Source organism: Podarcis gaigeae (assembly GCF_964106915.1).
Source record: "Podarcis gaigeae genome assembly, chromosome: 10".
Taxonomy (NCBI): Eukaryota; Metazoa; Chordata; class Lepidosauria; order Squamata; family Lacertidae; genus Podarcis; species Podarcis gaigeae.
Genome location: NC_139686.1, coordinates 47,430,102 through 47,450,645, shown reverse-complemented (window position 1 = coordinate 47,450,645; position 20,544 = coordinate 47,430,102). Strand labels below are relative to the sequence as shown.

Below are 20,544 nucleotides of genomic sequence, written 5' to 3'. Positions count from 1 at the left end.
TATGAAGATTGGGGCTAAGGTAAAGGTTGGTACTTAATGGGGTCAGCATTGCAATTTGCAGTTCTTGGTGTCAGAAATAAGGGAATGAAAAAGAATCTTCTGTTGTCTTTGTAACAAGAAAATAATCAATGTTATCTTGCTGTTGAACTGTTTGTTGCTTGTTGATATGAAGAATAAAAGGCTTTTTTGGGGGGGGGGTATGGAGTCTACTCCAAGTAGACTCATTGAAATTAATGGAGTAATGTCAGTAATGTCTATGAATTTCAATGGGCCTACTTTGAGTATGGCTCACAATACAGCCCATTGTTTTGTGTGACATACTTAGTCTACTCTCACGAGGCATCCCAAATGAGCAGCTTTGGGGAGCTGTGTATGTTTGCACTCCTCCTTGGAGACACGACACATGAGTTGACAGTAGCCATGGGTCTAACTTTGGATAATGACGGTGATCAACAAGCCCATCAAAAGATCTCCCAGGCCTTTAAGATGATGGTTGTGAGTGGAAATGTACATGATGGCAGCCAACCACTGTCTTCCAACCTAGTAAGATGGGGTGGTTTCAAATGGAGGCCCTAGAAGGCCTAGACCCTTTGACTTTCTTCTAGCAACCCCAGTCCCAAACTGCTTTTCTCCTGGTCTTTGAATGTTGGGGTCGGGTCGGGAGGGAAGGATGTCACAGTGAGAAGTGATGAGCAGATGAAGGTTCAACATGCTGCCTATCACTAGAATCCACACCCTGTTTTTTCAAGTGTTTGATAGTGACCTGAGGACCAAACTACAGATAACACTAAAACTCATAGTTTGTCCCAGCTTGTTTTCAATTGATAAATGGTAACTGGGGGGACCCATTGCAGTGTGATTTTGGTGGTGGTGACAGGTTCATCCTTTTACCTTCACACACCACGGTCTATTTCTGAAGCTGTTATTTGCACCCATGGCAAAGCTACACTTGCTTCTATGGCAGCTTGACTTCTGGGTTAAGTAGCAGGTTTGGAGGGGGGTTTTTTGGATGGGAGGGAACCATTAAGGAAGGGTTTTTAAACTTTCTATCACAGGCCCGATCCTATTTAACCCTCTCAATCCTGACAGTTGCTATTTAACGTCATTTTAAAGCAAAATAAAAGAAACGCACAAGGCCAAACCATTCCGTGTAGTGTGCAGTTTGGCTCTGAGTTTGAAGAAGCAAGCCTTCTGCCATCATGCATAGTCCTAGACAGGGTCATGGGGATGGAAATGCCTGAGAGCTGACAGGCAAAACTTTAGAGTTTATAGGAACCTGAGACTGATTGATGTGGGGGAAAGCTGGAAAAGAGTAAAGTAACATTCCGAAAGTGTTAATAAAGTTATTAGGGTGCATTGTGCTGCATATTATCTAAAGCCAGGAGAACGGCAAAGAGAAATGCAGCAGGGTCTATGAATATGTATACCAAACATGACACACATACTAAGTAGAATCACAACAGACCACTTGATTGTATTATTTTGTGTAAATTTTGCCTCTCCCTCAGTTTTTGGTGTTAGGTCATCTGACTGGAAATTCAAGACTCATTAGATTGTAAATTCTCCAAGGCGGGCACTGTGACTTTCATTTGTCTGTGAGACACTTATTTTAATAATACAAACGTCTAAGTAATGCCTGTGAAGTTAACAATGTTTCCCCTGTAAGTTATTTCTCTTTCTGCAACATGTTGTTCCCTAATCCAGTGAATTTGTATAGGCCACTGAGCTCTGATCAGGACCCTGTTTCCCAGACTAAGGTGGGCTTCCTCATTGATTCCAGTGGGTGATGAAGACCCATATGCACATATTTTTAATGTGAGCAGATCAACGGTTTTGATTGGAATGCACGTGCCACCTGAGAGCTGCATCCCCATCTGGACTGGGATCTGCAGTCCACAATCAATTTGTTTGGAGTTGTCCCAGTCATATAAGAATAGTATAACACCAAAGAATGTAGGCTGTGGAATTTGCCTTCAAGTGTATACCAAGACTATGTGAAGTTTGATCATGTACATGTGCTGGGGCAGGGGGATGCTGCAGAAAATGGCAAACCTTTGTCAAGTTCCCCATTCTTTCTCCTCCAGTTATGGCAATATGGAATACCATCATGATCTGCATGTCTCCATCCTTCCTCCATATCATTGACTTTTGTGGGAAGGTGCAAGAAAGCCAATGATGAGAAACTCCTCATGGAGTTCACATTCTTGGCAGTAACCTCACATTCATTGTCACTTTTAGTTTTGCCCTAAGTCTCACCGAAGTTCCCTGGGTGCACATTAATGTGCATCCAAGTGGCAGTTTCCATTAGAGCTGAAATGATGGAATCAGAAGGGTGTCAAAGGGATCAAATAGCATAGGGTTTTGGAGCTAAGATTCTCTTTGGGATTGGCTATCCATTCAACACTTTCTAGATCTTGGTCTGACATTCAGACCAACAATCAGGGGCTCATATTTGATTTCACAGCTAGGAAAAAAAGTCAAGATGAAAACGGAAAAGATTAGAAGAAATATGAGAGAGAGAGAGAGTGTGTGTGTGCGCACTATTGTTACAGTTCAAGTAGAGTTATGTTAAGGCTGTGTTTACACTAGCACGCCTAAACTGGGTACACACCAGACATACCCTGATGTATAACTGACCCACACAGTTTGCGGTGTACCAATTTGGTGCAGAGTGCATGCACATCCCAACAATGTGAATGTCACTGCAGGTAGGCGATACTTGGAGCGATTAGCATCTGAAGTGTCAGAATAGATTTCAATAGGGACTTACCCTGTGTTACATCTCTACAAGCTTATGTTAACCCATAGCAGCACTGGAGAAGAAGCTGTAGATGCAGTTAAAAGGCTAACGGTAGGAAACCCAACAACAACAAAATACAGCATGCCATTCCCTTCAGGGGTTGACTAGTACATTGGCAAACAAATATTAGAATGGTTTCTGTGATGCTACAGATAACTGAGAAGTGAACAGCTCTGAGCAAAGTTATATAAAAGGTAAAGGGAGCCCTGACCATTAGGTCCAGTTGTGGCCGACTCTGGGGTTGCGGCGCTCATCTCGCTTTATTGGCCGAGGGAGCCGGCGTACAGCTTCCGGGTCATCTGGCCAGCATGACTAAGCAGCTTCTGGTGAACCAGAGCAGCGCACGGAAACGCCGTTTACCTTCCCACTGGAGTGGTACCTATTTATCTACTTGCACTTTGACGTGCTTTCGAACTGCTAGGTTGGCAGGAGCAGGGACCGAGTAATGGGAGCTCACCCCGTTGCGGGGATTAGACCCGCCGACCTTCTGATCGGCAAGTCCTAGGCTCTGTGGTTTAACCACAGCGCCACCCCCGTCCCCAAAGTCATATAGCTCTTGTTCATTGTCCAATGGCGGGGGAAATGAGGTAGCAAGTTACAACAAAGAGGCCAGATGGAAGAGCTTAAAAGAACAACAGAAAGAAAGAGAACAGAGTTATTTAGAATGATAACTTAGGAGGAGTTTAATTAGAGAAGCAGCGAGAACAAGCACTTTTAACACAAGTATAGGATGTTGCAATGCAGTTTCCTCACGCCACAATGTCAAGCTGTGACCTGACAATAACCCAGAGGAGTGTGGAAGGAACTTTGGCAGTGGCTGCCTGTGTCCTTGCGAGTGACTGTGTCCTCCAGCTTGAAGGAGAGAGGCAGAGTGTCTGGCTGACGGGAATGTCTAGGGTGAAGGGTCAGATAATAGCAGACTGCGCAAATCATGAGGAAGGGTGCATGCCGTGATAGGGGAGGCGGAGAAAATGTTTTCACCAGACACCTTGTTCAGTACAGCTGATATTTTAATGCTAGCTTGGCAGAGAAGTCAGCAATGAGCACAGAACTGACCAGATCCAAGAAAACAAGGTCTGGTGTGTGTGTTCATAATAAACACAATTGCTTGGGACTAGATTGTCATGTTGGAGAATCTCCACCCACCCCTGAACCTGGCTTTTACCTGATTGCTTAAGGAAGAATGATGATCACAATATTATTTATATTACAAATATTATAATAAAAGTAGTGTGGAAGAACACTAAGTTCCATTTGAAACTATGTTTTTTTTTTTTAAAAAAAGAGAGAAATGGACAATGTTTAAAAGATACCCAAAGGGTGCAATTCTAACCCACCTTACCTGGGAGCAAACCCCATTGAATTGCATATGATTTACTTCTGAGTAGAGATGGGAAACCCAAGTGCCTATAATTATATGGTATGATAGCAGATCACCAAAGAACAAGTTCCATTCCCCCCCCTGTCTTCTACCCCCACCCTTTTTATTGCTCTTCACATGATTGACTTAACCTCAATATAGTTCAAACCTTTAGTAGTTTGGAATGAAATTATTTGTTCTGGATTTGGTGGTATGGGAGGGAGCTTTATGTTGTAAGTATGAAATAAACAATAAAAGTTTATTTTATTTTTTCAAGAACAGCAGCTAGAACCTTAGAGCAAATATTTGCAAAGAGGGAGTTTACCAGAGTCAGGTCTCAAATTACTGAAATAAAAGCCTGTTGCGCTTGTATACTTGTCTTATAACCCAATCTATATATTTAATCACTGAGTTAAATGGCGCTTACTCCCAGGTAATAGGATTGCCTCCTTAGTCCTCGGTGGTGCAACAATAGTCTAATCAAAAGAAACCAACTCCCTTCCAGTTTACAAAATCTTTCCTTCCTGTTCACCTGGAATCAAGTTTTTCTTACCATAGGCAGGCATAGGCAAACTCAGCACTCCAGATGTTTTGGGACTACAACTCCCATCATCCCTGACCACTGGTCCTGTTAGCTAGGTATGATGGGAGTTGTAGTCCCAAAACATCTGGAGGGCTGAGTTTGTTATGCCTGCCATAGGAGATGTGGCAAAAGCCATGTAGGGTAACTTGAGTGTTTTGTTTCACAAGGATTTAGACTAAGCCTTAGGATTACCTGATGCTGCCATGTTTGGCAGTGGAACGGACCCTGCAGGTCCAAAGAAGCGTCTTCCTCCAACTGTGACTAGTGGCCACAGGAGGCATTTCATTTTCACCAGGGTACACGCCTGCATATTAGAATGCAGTCCTTTTAACTACCTAGTAGACTGCCCCCATGATGGCAAAGGCACAGCCACATCTCTCTCTGCAGGAATATCTAAAACTTCAGAAGGCTGTAGACCAGTGCTGGAGCAACACTCCTCGCTTCCTTCTGAGCCTAGCACCCAGCTCAATCCTGACTCTTGTTCTACAGAGAGCTCTCCATGGTCCTGACCCCTAGCTGCCTGACCTCTGCCATGCCATACTATGTACCTGATCACCCTTATATCTTTCGGCCAATTTTCTCAATTTGAGAAGATGTATTATGCATGTTGTTTGTTAATTGTTCAAATGAAGTGCATTCGCTGTTGCGTTGTCATCTGCTCCTGACAACCACCAAAAACAATCGGAGGAAGTTGACCACTTGCCTATACCAGGATCTATTTCTACAGTAGCAAAACATGTCCAGTGGAAATGTAACAAGCTTCTCTTGGCTCAGTTAACAAGCAAGTAGAGTTTCCAAGGGCGTGAAGTCTTTGTTTTCCCCCAAGTCTTGAATAACAGCCAGTTGAATACTAAGGCAAAACACCTACCCTTAGCATATAGGCATTGTCCAAAGGAAATGGAAAGTCACCTTCACCACCTGAATTCAGTTGCTGTCCTGTGCATACATACATGTATCTGCTGATTTCCATGTTTGTCTTTGATTTCCATAAGGCTTACAGCACAATCTTAAGCATGTTCTTTTTCCTTTCAGAAGTAAGCATGAATCCCACTGAATTTTAAGGATTTTACTCTCAGGTAGGCATGCATAGAAGTGTAGCCTTACACTAAGTTAAGTAGTATAGGGTTGCAGCCTTAGAGTTCAGTTGTAACACACAGAGTTAAGCACTGTTACAATGGCTCTTATCTCTAAGTCAGTGTATATACTGTCTCAACTTTAACCACCTAGAACTACAATTCCCATTATCTTGCTGACTGGGGCTGATGGAAGTTGGAGTCCAACAACATCTGAAGGGCCTATCCCTGACCTTGTCTATAAATCCCTGACCTATAGAATATTGTCACTAAGCAGTTATCCACACCTAGCACCAAAAACTCAGGTGAGCTGAAGGAAGTTCTTCTTCTCAGTGTCACATGAAAGAGGAAAACAATGCAGGTTAACACCACAAATTTCCTAGTGATATTATCAAGCTCTTGGAAACTTCCAGGACTTCTGTTTTGATTTAAGATTATTCTGGACTTCCAAGAAATCAGGACAACCTGTAAAAATATTGCAGAGCCAGTCTAAGGATGTCAGATATACAGTACCTTGCTCATTTACATAACTCCCTGCTAGACCCTAATATTACTCCACTCTTTGCTTAACACAGCAGTGATGGGAGTACTGGAGGGGGTAATCTCCTCTTCCTTCCCTCTCTGTTACTCCGTTGTGCTTGATAACAGCTTTGGGGAGTAGGGAACAGTGACGAGAGATGTGTCTGGGGATATTGAAAACATGAGTCAGGGTAGAATTTTGGAGCTTGTGAAGTGCAAGTTTGGAAGTGGACTTTTGACAAGACACAATATTTATTTCCCAGCTTGGCTTAGGAAAACTTCACTGGCATCTCTGCTTCCCTTACATGTGGTATCCTTCATTAGAATAATGGAAGGTAGGATTGAGCTTGTTCCTTGCTAAGTAACTAGACAGAATACTGCCTGAACGTACTGCTTGGTATTTTTGGATCTACATGGGCAACAGTTGACTTTTTAAAAAGGCTGGGAGTCCTGACCAAATAGTGGTCCACATGCTTACTAAATGGCATACACAGAATTTGGGCAAACCCCAAATTGGTTGTATGGCAAGTCCATTGATCCGAATGCATCGTAAATGCATTTAGAAGACTGGGTTGTCCATGGATAACCAGCACGGGTGACTCGAACAAGTATACCTCAAAACAAGTGGGAAAACACACCGTTTTGTGAGTCATGGTGTCTTTAATTGCATATTATGCAAGATAGATTACATACTCAGCTTTAAATTGAGAAACGACAAGGATTAACATTTTATTGCATCAGATAAAATATTGCATTCAATTAAGAACCTGAGAAGAGCCTGCTGGGTCATGCTAATGGCTCACCTAGTGCAGCATCCTGTTGTCACAGTAGCCAACCAGATGCCCGTGGGAAACACAAGCAGTACCTGATCACAGAGGTGCAGTACTTTCTCTGTTTGTGAAGCCCGGCAACTGGTTTTCAGAAGCATTTGCTGCCTCTGTCCACTAAGGCAGAGCATAGCCATAATGGCTAGTCATCATTGATCACCTATCCTCAGTGAATTTGGCTAAGTCTCTTTAAAAGCTATCCAGGTTAGTGGCCATTGCTACCTCCTGCAGGAGCCAAGTTCCATAATTTATTTATATTCTATAGATTAAGCCAGGCTTCCTCAACCTCGGTCCTCCAGATGTTTTTGGCCTACAACTCCCATGATCCCTAGCTAGCAGGACCAGTGGTCAGGGATGATGGGAACTGTACTCTTAAAACATCTGGAGGGTTGAGGTTGAGGAAGCCTGGATTCACCAATGGAGATACTATTATTCACAATGCGATCCTAAACATTATATAAACAAGCCCCGTTTTGTTCCATGGGACTTACTCCCATGTGTATAGGATTGCAGTTGTACAGTGCAGTCCTATATATGTTCACCCTGAATTAAGTCCAAAAGGCTTGCTCCCAGTCAAGCAATGTGCTTGATGCATCTTTCCATCTCTTCTGTTTCTCTGCGAAAGTTACTAAGATGAATGGCTTGCAGAGCAAAACAAAAGCTTGCCTGCTGGTTCTTCTCTCTCCTTCCTGAAGCATCAAATGCCATTCCCATTTAAGCATTGCATTTGGTCCAAACGATCCCACGTCATCCCCCTTCGAACTTGGCAGGGGATGATTTACATGAGCAGCATGTACGTAACATCTGGTTGGGAAGGGTAGCTGAATAACTTTGTGCAGTAGAGGCATGAAATGAAAATGGCAAGCTAGTGTACATAATTTGGGGCTCAAGGGCCCAGTTTTTTTCCTGAGCAAATCTGGCTAGGCAGATCTGACAAAAAATAGTGCCAGCTTGAGACAAGTTAATGTGGGCAAATATAATCAGCTCCCAATTTTAAGTTAGACTAATTCAAACAATGGGCAGATGCTGTTGGAAGACAGCAGAGTCATTTCCCATTTAATCAAACTATAGACTCGAACAGTACTTTACTAGAGCAATGACAGCGTTGCCCAGTGGTACACCTAAGCTTTAAAGGCAATTCAGGAGCTTCACTTATGGCACAGGCAGTAGATGCCAGGAGGTAAGAGAGGCACACTACTGAGCCATCTCGGCTTTCGAAAAGTAATTCTGAAAGGCCTCTCTTGTAGACTGAGGAGAGCAGCTAACTCTTCACAGTGAAAGAAACTTCACGTATGAAAGATTAGGCTTAAAATAAGAGCAAACAATCTCAGAAGGATATCTCAGTATGCCATCAAGAGAAGGCAGCTGTGTTCCATTTTTAGGATATCAAGTTAACAAACGTTATGCTTTCAACAGTAGTAAAATAATAATGCAGAAAGCACTATTTCCTTCCTCTGGATCCAGCATCTTACAATACACATGGCTTTCTCCAGCCAGGCAGGTTGTCATTTATCTTCTGATGTCTTCCTTTCCATAGCATAGATTCATTCATGGGTATAGTCAGCACTATGTGCTGATTTACACAGCCACCTGCTGCTGAGTCTCTTTTAAATGATGGGAATAGGGATTCACCTTTCCCCACAATACATAGCAAGGCAGCATTGGGAACATCTGGCCTAGGGGCCTCATAAGGTCAGCTAGGCCTCCCAATTTGGCCTTTGATGTCATGCTTCTGTACCAGGCTGAGGGGAAGCGACTTTTTTCTGTCTCTATAATCTTTCTTCTCAAACCTCTTATGAGGATTGTTGGCAGGCTGCCTGCATCATACCTGACAGGGGTTTTGAACAAAGGATATCAAAAGTACAGTGGTACCTCAGGTTACATACGCTTCAGGTTAGAGACTCCGCTAACCCAGAAATATTACTGCGGGTTAAGAACTTTACTTCAGGATGAGAACAAAAATTGTGCTCCAATGGCGCAGCAGCAGCAGGAGGCCCCATTAGCTAAAGTGCTGCTTCAGGTTAAGAACAGTTTCAGATTAAGTACGGACCTGTGAAACAAATTAAGTACTTAACCCGAGGTACCACTGTAAAGTCTTTCCCCTGCTCATTCTGGTCAGCCATTCCCTCCCTTCCCCCCTCCTCCCTTACTAGGCAGTGTCAGTCATCACCACAATACCTTTCTATATAACTTTTTTACAATGGGTGTACTTTGGTCAGACAGAGCAAAGCTCCAAACATGTCATCTAGCCCTCTTCAGTTTTCAGAGTACCTCTGGTCTCACAGAGAGCTCAGAGACACTTGAGGGAGATCCATGCCCACTCTTTAAAATGCTTTCCTTTTTTGTCTCCCCCCCCCCCCACAAGCACTGTTGTCCATTGTGGTACCATCTTTTTTTGGGGAAAGGAAGGGACTGTGGGGTCTTAAGTCTGTGCCCAGTGGTCCAGACTTACCACCGTGACCTCCAGGCAAAGAGAATCAATGTCTGGTTGCATGTGTAAATTGTGGCCCGGTGCCATTGCTCAGACTTTGTTCTGCCCACACATCTGCTTCGTAAGAGAGGCAGTTTGGGACACTGGTTAGCGCAGGAGCAGAGAAGGTATACCAGATATTGTTGAACTCCAGCTCCGATTGTCTTCAGCCGTGGGATAGTCAGTGTCTGCCCTATCCTCTATCACAGGATTGCTATGAAGAAAGGAGGAAGCTTCCCCTGCACTCCCAAGAGGAATAGGGCCACTGTAAAAAGCAAAAAATAAATATAAATTTAACACACACATGGATGTCCTTACAAATCAACAAAATAAAACCAGACAGACTTCCTGTGGTGTTTCCTCCCCAGAAGTTAATACCGTCACTCAAGTGCATTTTAGAAAGAAACTCTTGAGTTGCTTCCTCTGTTATTTTGAAAAGCTGCAGCCTTGTACTGTAAGTCGCTGCTGTGACTGAAGAAGAATGATACAATAAAACAAGGACTACATTTGTTCTGCAGAGGTGGGGTGAGGAAATGTGCAAGGCAAAAAACCCCACAACAACACCACCTCTGGAGTAGCTGGAACACGTAAGCTAAAGAGTTTGTGCTGAGGTGGGTGCATGTATTACAATGGAAGCATTATGTGTTTGCATATCTTTGGAGAACGGAGTGAGCTTTGTGTTTTTAGCTACATTGGTGCCTCTGAAGGAGTGACAGCAGAACATGGAATGCAACACAGAACTCCTGGTGCCAGTGTAAAGTGGCACCTCACCAGAGGGCAGCCCGTAGCTTAGTGGCAAAGCATCTACTTTTAATGCAGAAGGTTAATTTCCCCCCAAACTCCAGGTAGGATGCTTGAAACCCTGAAAAAGAGCTGCTAGTCAGTGTCCAACGGGGTGGGCAGCTTGTGGCCTTCCAGTTGTTGGATGGACTACAACTTCCATCCAAGCGACTTTTCTCCGTAAGATCCTTGGTGCCCCTAAATGCCTAAGTTATTTAATCTTATGTGCTGAAACTTGCCCACATCTGATGGAAACCAAAGCATGACTCTCTACAGTCAAGGCCTGGCTGAAAGTCCACTTTAGAACAACATCTAACTCCTTCTTAACCTCTATGCTTGAAGAGCACATCTTATCCAGATGGTATAGAGCAATTCAAGACAAAAATCCATAGTTTGGGCATTGCTCTCGAGAGCCTTGAAGCATGTGACTAAAATCACATATTCCAATTAACCAGGTGACCACAAAAGACAGCGCTTGTTACTTCATACTCCGAGATCTTGTTGTCAGGAGGCCTTGGGTATTACAACACCCTGTGGAACCTGTGTCAAATACCTAAAGGATTTACTACTCCCTTCCCATCGAAGAGCCTTTATGCTCGCAAGATTAAATGCTTTTCCTTCTGCAGTGACTAAAGGCAGATTCTCACAAACTCCATATCAAGCCTGTTTGTGTGCCTGCAACCAAGACGTACCAGATTCAATGGGCCACTTTCTCTTAGATTGCCCTTTACATAGCAAACCTCGCCAACTGATGCTGAGTAAAATGTTGGATCTCCGGCCCACAACCCCGAGGAGAAATCAAATGAGGTTTCTCCTGGCAGATCGGGACAAAGATACCACTGCTCTAGTAGCTTCCTTTTTAGCCACAATTTTACCTGAAAGGGTTCCCAATAAACCATCCCTTCAGGAAACAGACTGGGCATAGCAGAATATCTAAGTGCACACGACCACAGTGTGACCCTATAACCGTTGACAGCTTCACCCTTGTCCTTTTAATCATCCTAGTAATTTGAAGCGTGTTATATTGCAATGCCAATAAAGGTATTTGATTTGATTTGACTCCAACTTCCATCAGCCCCACCTATCTTGAGCAGGGTTGCTGGAAGTTATAATCCAACAGCATCTGGAGGTTCATAGGTTCCCCCACTCCTGGTGCAGATGATACTGGTTGACATGGGTCTGACTCTGTATAAGGTAGATTCCTGTGCTCCATGGAAGTAGCCTTCACTGGGTCCGCAGAGCCCAGACTAGTGAAAAGAGACTCTGGATGTGTGGAGAGCAGCCTCGTTTAAAGCACAGGTGCACATTTACACTGGACTGTTACATTCGAAGGATTTGAGAGGCGGGTGAATTTTGTCCCATATCACATGCCTCTGCTTGTCTGACACATTTTCTGAATCATGTGACCTCCCTCACCCAATAAAGAGAAGGGCAAGCCAAGCCCTTAAATGTATGCACCTTTTGTCATCTGTGACTTTCACAGGGAATCTTGCAGTGTCCTTTACAGTTGCTATAAAAACGTGTGTGTGTGCTGGAAACCCGAAGCTGTGTTTGTCACATGCTTTCAAGTAGGAAAGAAAATGTTCCTCTGCTTTCGCATAGTATCACATGACACCCATCCTTTATCTGGACGTAACTGGCTGAGAGTGGTTCAGCCAGGTATTCAACTAACATACTTTTCTTCCTTGTTTTGTTTTTTTAATTATTATTTAAATGGGGCCATTAGCTTACTTATTACAAGCAGTTTACCCAAGTGTTTTGGATTTGATAACAGGAACTAACAGAGAGGCATGTGATAGTTTCCAAGGAAGAAAAAAAGAAAGAAAAAAGAATCCAGCTATACTGCAGGTATCTTGCAATAATAAGTTTGAGCTGCTCCTGCAGTTTTGCCATTCAAATCCAATTGTGCCTTGGCCTTGGGGGCATTTTCCCTCTTAATATTGCCCTATGGAATTAATTTCAAAGTGAAATGCCATTCCCATGTCATACTTGGAAGAATTCCCTCCCTTAAGTTGTTTCGGTTTGTTAACACAGAATTTCGGTGGTCCTGGTTCTTTTTACTGAGTTGCATCAAATATATGTGCCGAGGCACAAGAGAAACTGTACTTTCTCAAGTTTTGAATCTTTTCTCTCTTGCCTTCTTGGTCTCATTCCCATGTGTCTAGTGTGCGTTGCTGAGCTTTCGAATCAAAAACAACCCCTTTGTAATTTCCCCATGCAAAAGTGAATTTTCCAACATTCTTTTTTTTTAAAAAAAGGCACACAACATTAATAATGTTTCAAAAGCTATACTTCTGCTTTCTGCTCAATTTCACAGATCATCTAGTTTCAATACAAAACTAAATTTTACAATCAGGATGCTTTTTAAAATGTATACTGAAACTAGCCACTTTTATTCTAAACGGGGGGGGGGGGCACTTGTGGGGCCCTGATCTGGAATGTGCTCTCTCTGATCCAGATCGGGGGCCTATGCCAGTTTCCTGACCAAGTAGGAGAAGGGTGAAATTTTGAGTAGGAAGCAAGGGCTGGGTCCCATTCTCGATCAGAGCTGTGTGACTTCTTTTTTCCCCCACATAAAAAGCATGCCTAAATAGTCTATTTTAAATAAACAAATCTGTTTCTCATAGGGTAGTTTGGCCCTCATGCCAGCAGTTCTAGGGCACAGATTTCCTGGCAATCACCTTCTTTTTCTCTTATGTTGTTAATTTTTATTTATTTATTTATTTATTTATTTATTTATTATTATTATTATTTATTATTTATACCCCGCCCATCTGGCTGAGTTTCCCCAGCCACTCTGGGCAGCTTCCAATCAAACTTCCCTAAACAGGGCTGCCTTCAGATGTCTTTTAAAGATAGGATAGCTGCTTATTTCCTTCACATCTGAAGGGAGGGTGTTCCACAGGGTGGGCGCCACTACCGAGAAGGCCCTCTGTTTGGTTCCCTATAACCTCACTTCTTGCAATGAGGGAACCGCCAGAAGGCCCTCGGTGCTGGATCTCAGTGTCCGGGCTGAACGATGGGGGTGGAGATGCTCCTTCAGGTATACAGGACCGGGGGTGTTTAGGGGTTTAAAGGTCAGCACCAACACTTTGAATTGTGCTCAGAAACGTACTGGGAGCCAATGCTGATCTCTCAGGTCTGGTGTTACGTGGTCCTGGCGGCCACTCCCAGTCACCAGTCTAGATGCCGCATTCTGGATTAATTACAGTTTCCGGGTCACCTTCAAAGGTAGCCCCTGTGATGACACATATAGAAGGATACTTGACCCCAAGCACACCGTCTTGCCCCAGTGATTGAGGGGGTCCGGGCCACACAATGTGTGGACACCATGTGTGCAGGCCACGGGGCATGCTGACATCATGTGCACACGCCGTGCAATGTGCTGACATGTCATGACATGTTTGGGAGACATCTTGCAACCTTCTGAGAAGCAGTTTTGTGCTATTTGCCCTTTATGGCATTCCCTCCAAGTAGATAAATTGAACCTATCTCTATTGCTGTTGCTTCTTTCTCTTCTTCTTCGGTACTGATAAGAGTGTTGAAGGCACACATTTTCTTTAAAGGAGGAAGGAATAAACTAACAAGAAATCATCTTTTTTATGGAAAAGCCTGTGAAATTTCATCTCATGCATGAAAGAAACAGTGAGGTTTAAAAACAGTACAGTCCCTTAAGAACTGGGAAGAATAACAGCCCATCTAGAACACACATGTTGTTGCTGTTTATAATTTTTTGTTGGAATTTCTGTGAAATAAAGGGCATCTGTTTGGCATAGATTCAGCCCCAGCCCTTTGCAAAATCAGCTGAAGTTATCTGTTCCACTTTCACACTGATTAGTAGAGGAAAGGGATAGATGGAAAGCAGGGAAATGAGTGTAATGCAGTCCTCATGTAATATGAATTGTGTATGTGTGAGTGTGTGTGTGTGTGTGTGTACACACATTGTAGACCGTTTTCTTATGATTAATTTTTATCTTGTAGCTGCTTATCAGCTTCGGGTTTAAATATGAAAGAAGCTAACCTGCTGCTGCAATTCCATCACAGCCCAGTGCCTGATGGAGCAACACACTGTTGTTTATTTTTTGACAGAATTATAAGTAAAAGGTAAAGGTACCCCTGCCCGTACGGGCCAGTCTTGACAGACTCTGGGGTTGTGCGCCCATCTCACTTAAGAGGCCAGGGGCCAGCGCTGTCCGGAGACACTTCCGGGTCACGTGGCCAGCGTGACAAAGCTGCATCTGGCGAGCCAGAGCCGAACACGGAAACGCCGTTTACCTTCCCGCTGGTAAGTGGTCCCTATTTATCTACTTGCACCCGGAGGTGTTTTCGAACTGCTAGGTTGGCAGGCGCTGGGACCGAGCAGCGGGAGCGCACCCCGCCGCAGGGATTCGAACCGCCGAGCTTTCAATCGGCAAGTCCTAGGTGCTGAGGCTTTAACCCACAGCGCCACCTGCGTCCCAATTGACAGAATTATAGAAGCATAGAATTGTAGAGTTGGAAGGGACCATGAGGACCATCTAGTCCAACCCCCTGCAATGCAGGAATGTTTCACCCAATGTGGTGGCCGTGACCTAGTGATTAAGAGTTTCATACTCTGCCTACTGAGTTTATTTTGTCTATATTTTGGGATACTTAAGAAGTCTGTCATCAGGCATGCAGACATAGCAGTGAAACAGATAATATTCTAGATTATCCACAAAAACAACTAAAACAACTTCTTGGGTGCAACAGGCTCTTGTGCATTTAATTTTGCCAGGAAAGGGAAGCATCATGCATGGTGGTGGGACCAGAGTTGTGCCGTAACACTTGCACAAAGGGGCGGGTTCTTTGTTTGGGCAGGTAGTGGGACTCTGGTGCTAGTCATTAGCTGCCTTGGATACTGGTTTATGATATCAGGCCTTAAGCTCATTTTTAAAAATGCTGTCAGCTTTAACAACAGCATCAAGTTTAACAAGCCTTCACAGACAGAGATTATTGATGGATGTTCAAGGTTTTAGAGTTTCAGTAAACAATGAAATGGTTTAAAGCCAAAAGATTTTGAAAAGCACCTGGAAAGTAACAAGTAGTGATGAGCTTTTGAGCCTATTGGGGATTGAGGGCCAGTTCTGCTTCACAGCTGACTACGTGAGAGGGTCAGAATAGTAGACTGCAACAGAACAGAACAATAGCATCAGGTCCATCAATTGCAGATGTAATGTTCCTTCTTGTCTTATAACCTCCAACACCCTGTCCCATCTCCATGCTTTGTTGGCAGCTGCAGCTTCAGGACTAGGGGATTCCATTTTGACATCATGCCCACTCTAGTGGAAGTATTATTTGTTATTCTTTATTCAGCTTATACACCACCCTGGACCCGGAGGTCTCAGGGCGGTTCGCAACAAGACAACAACATATAAAATCAAACCAAAAACAGTAACCCAATAACCCCCCCCCCAAAAAAAAGCCACATTCTAAAAGGGTACTGGATGTCAATAAGGTCAACCAAAGGCCTGGTTAAAAAGGAATGTTTTTACCTGGTGCCTAAAGGTGTATAATGACGGCACCAGACGGACTTCCCTAGGGAGAGCATTCCACAGATGGGGAGCCACTGCAGAGAAGTCCAGGTTCCTCCACATGAAGGAGGGCCTCAGAAGATGATCTTAGGGACCAGGTAGGTTCATATAGGAAGATGGGGTGTGACGGGAGAACTTTATGTACACAAATACTGCATACACAACATGTGCAACACAGGCTGTTGTAAAGCCCTTCCACCATGACATGGCTCTAGGCATGTTAGCTCTGAAGCAGGAGCAAAATCTTTCACCAGAGTTCTGAAGTTGAGGCAATTGTATGATTTCTGTAGGTCCTTGTAGACTGCTATCCAATTCCAGCATTTCAAACAGCTTGAATCAGACAGAATTAATGTCATCTAAATGCATCATCTGATAATCTTAAATGGAATATTTCCCTATGACAGATTCAAATGTGACATCCATGTATTATATCACATGGTATCCTTGTGAATCTGGTTCATCATATATATTAAATATTACAGTTGGTTACTATGCAATAAGGATGGATTTGATTTTAATAATTCCATGGATTTAAAAGAACTGGACGTGTTCGACTCATGACTTGCTATTCTTTGACACAAACACAAAATCTTCTCTCTCTCTTAACTCTTCTATTTGATGTTTATTTGATGTTTTCTTTCTCCTTCTTTATAAAGAGAAAACCCTATTATTCCTTGAGCATCTGATATCATTCTTCCTTTTCAACACTGAGACTTGAGGATTGTCTGCCATAAAGATTGTTCATTTCCTTAAAAGTTCACCCAAATCACATAGCTTCTTTTGTTAATGTACAGTATATAGTTTTGCAGCAGAGGTTTTGAAACGTTCATGCATCTTCTTGGTTACATTAAAAAAACAATCTTTCTGTGAGTTAAAACAGAGCAGAGCACAACAACTGCATATCCAGACCACAGATTTTTTTGTTAAAGTATTATTCCCCCCTCGCCCCCTGGTAAGCAACAATTACTATTTCTTATCATAGCATAGCTTAGCCAATCTTGTTTAAATAAAACCCTGAACCTTGCCTGACTTAACACACTGAACTCAAGTGGCTGCAGGGTCGATGAGGCCGAGCGATGCTTAGTCACAAGGATATGAAGGTGACCTTGCTCAGCTGTGGCGTCAGATATTTTATCTGTATCTTCCAATGAGTTCCCTAACTGTATCCCTGAGTTGGTAGTACAGATATTAAATATAAAGAACCTCTTATAAATAAGGAAAGCATGTTGAGAACACTGGATTCTGTGGATGGGAGATGCAATTAAAGGCCCTGAGAAATATTTATGCAGGTAGCATTCTGATATGTCACTTTTGCCAGTATAGGTGATGCCTTTTTTTCCCCTTCTTAAAAAATAGTCACAATTAATTCTGTCATTCAAAACAGACTCTATTCTCATTTCCTTCCCTACATTTAATACAGATGCATCTTTCCATTACATGAAGTACTTAAAAAAAAAAATGCTTCAATTAGCAGGCTAAAACTTCAGGCCTTTAGGAAATAACAAGTCCAGAGTGTTCCAAACTTTTCATGTCAGTGACACACTTTTAGACATGCATCATAATTCAGTTTTACTAGCAAACTGGAGGTTAAACTAACCCCTTTCCATCTTTGGTAGGAGTGCGGGGAATGTTCACGCAACATGCCTACACACTGCAGCCGACTCACTAATGTGTTTGGAAATTTCTGCCTTTCACCATCCTCTTCTGGGCTCCATGTAACTCCACAACAGCCTAGGGGTGCTATTGATGTCCCAAATTAAGCTCAGTTTCCCTGGTAAAAGGTCTGGCTCAAGGATAGTCACTAGGAGAAGCTTTAGTAAATCAGAAGACTGGGCATTCACTTAGGATGCAGCATGAGTCAGAGGCAAGGATCCCGTCCTCAGAGATATTTGGGCCACGTTGGAAGGAGCCACACAGCTGAGAACACTGAACCTTCAATTAGTTTGGAAATAGATCAGCTACTGTTTTGTAGCCTTTCAACGCTGGTAGTTTGTTGGCAGTGGAGTGTGGTCAATGGACTAGGGGGACTAGACTAGTCCCTTAAATGTTCCCCTGGAGCCTCCTTCCCAAAGCTTGGGAAGCTTCTGCCTGGCTTAGGAAAGGAGGCACAATGCTCACATGCACAACATTGCAACGTCACAACTATATAGCCCCAAATCACCCTTGCAAGCTGCAGCCCTGACTGTTCCCCTACAAAAAAATTCACTGCACACTACTGCTTTGTTGGGCCATTTGGGATTGACCAGCTGCAGGACTTCCTATTTTCCTTTGAGGCCAGAGTGCCACTCTTTTGCGTCTTCTCCTTATTGAATTAGCATTGCTTTGAAATACTATAATAGACATTGCTTCTGTTTTCATACTGTGGTGGCATGTGGGAACCCCTTCCTAGCTAAATCCTTGTCTAATGGGCATTTCTATATTCTAGTACATTTTTGGGGGAATTGAATTCATGAACCATGAGTGCAGGTCTGTCGAAAGCGAAGTAAATGGAAGAGTTAAAGACATGTTTTAACATGTGTCGACGACATAAAAGTGACTTAGAAGCACTTTGCTTTGGCTGGATTCAAATGCCAGCTTCGTCAAGCAACCCACTGGCTTTTGATAAGCCACTCATATTTATGTCGTTATCATTAGAACGGGAATTATAGCGGTGTCCTTCACTATATAGCTGGGCAGAATTCAGATAAATACATCCCCATTCTGAGTGTTAGAATTTTAAAGGGCTAGAATTATCCTTACGTATCCGTAAGTGGCTGACATGCTCAGAAATGTTTTAGTACACTTTAGCTTAGCAAATGAGCAAATGGCTGCATGCTGCTCCGTTTTCACCTCAAGCCAATGTTTCTCTTGGCCTGGGGAGACTTAATAAATTTGTTCACATTAAAGCACGTCTATGAAGTACATAAAAAGAGCCCTGCTGAGTCAGACCAAAGGTCCATCTAGTCCAATATCCTGTTTCTCACAGCGACCAGCCAGATGCTTCCGGGAAGCCTGCAAGCACCCTTCCCTGCTGTTTTTGCCCCCCAGCAACTGGTAGCCAGCTCAATCTCTCTCTCTAAACACGGAAATTCCATTTAGGTACTGAGGCAAGGAAAAGTTGATAGATCTGTGTTAAGCTGCATGAAGAAGAAGAAGAAAAGCCTTTAAAATATGTAGGTCTTAAAACTTTGCTGCAGAGAGGGCAATTAAAAGAAACCCCAGAGATGCTTACTATGAAACTCAGGACGGGAAGAAATGGTTGGAAGTGCAACAGCAGAGATCATTCAGTTTGTAACCCAAAGGTTAAGTCTGTTATCAGTAATTTAGCTGGACAAGAGGGGTGTTGGAGGTGTTGCTTAGCAACCAGGCAGTGAGGCCTAATATTTGATGAGGGAGCATGTGCCCTGATTAGCTGGGTCATCCAGAGGGTGTTTTCCTTTGTATGTTTAGTTGAATGTATTCCTGCTGTGTATGTACAAGGCCAGATTTAAGAAAGACAAAACCCCTCTGTGCCTTTCTCCTCAAGCTATACACTGTGCTTTGTTCAGTTTCCTTAGTGAAGTGCTCCCAGAATTTCTCTTCCCTCTGGACTCTCTGGTCTCCTTTATTGAAGCAGCTTTGCTAACACCAGTAGCAGAATTTTAGATCACCCTGCCTGAAGTGGGTGCAACATATAAACAGATCTTCCTTTCTAATGCCAGAAACCCTGTATATCCATTCTCTTCCTTCAAAAAAGCGAATGTTTGGACAAAGGCATACAAGCAGAGATGTGCAATTTGGGATTGTTCAAAACTGTCGTGTTTGAGCAAGCTGTAAAGCCTTGCCTCATCTTCATCCGTTGCCACACACCAAAGCCAATGTCAAAAAGGCTTTTCTTGCTTAGGCAAGTTTTATTTTATTTTTTCACAGCCAGGCTTAAGCAGGTGTGGAGTAAGGGCAATCCATTTTAATATAGCGTTGCATCTCTTTTTATTTGGTATTTCATTGTGTTGTCTTGATTGTGTGGTGTCTTTAAACTGCTGTTATGAGCTTGAAGAGCCTATGGGGTGGGTGGAATAGAAATTGAAGTAGAGTAAGTATATGAGTGGATATTCAACCTTCATTTTTCCCTTTCTTCACATGTGCCCTGAAATTGGACCTGTCTTTCCTAACCATATACCCCTGAACATATCTGAATACATCTTTTTGCAACCCTGCAGGGATGTCCACATGGCCCACACTCATACACTTTCACTGAATGCCACTGAGAGTGACTGGGATGATACTTGATAGTCATGCACTCCAACATGGGAATCAGACATGGCACACACACATCTCCAGTAGCTGCACAGTCATGGAATCATGGGATGGCGGAGTTGGAAGGGACCTAACAGGTCATCCATTCTAGCCCCCTGCAATGCAGGAATCACAGCCAATCCAGCAATTAAGTGAAGAGATCTTCACAGATTATTGTATTTTTCCGTGTAGAAGAGATACTTTTCCCTTAGAAATAGCAGGCAAAAATTGCGGGTCGTCTTATACACAGATAGCAGAGACAGGCGATTGGTGGCAGCAGCCAGCAGGAGATTGGCAATGGCGATTGGGCGTGTGATTGGTTGCTG

At 43.3% G+C, this 20,544-nt stretch overlaps 1 protein-coding gene across 6 annotated transcripts in view; it reads left to right on the top strand.

The window, feature by feature from the left end:
• Nucleotides 1-20,544, top strand: part of SLC16A7 (solute carrier family 16 member 7) — a 97,033-nt gene that overhangs the window by 29,817 nt on the left and 46,672 nt on the right. The window contains exons 1-2 of one of the 6 annotated variants that reach the window (XM_083699348.1): nt 5,805-5,819; nt 6,599-6,670. The exons of the other annotated variants lie outside the window; for them this stretch is intronic. The gene's annotated coding sequence lies outside the window, so the exon portion shown is untranslated. Of the gene's footprint in view, nt 1-5,804; nt 5,820-6,598; nt 6,671-20,544 lie in introns of those variants that run through there. 6 annotated transcript variants of the gene reach the window in all.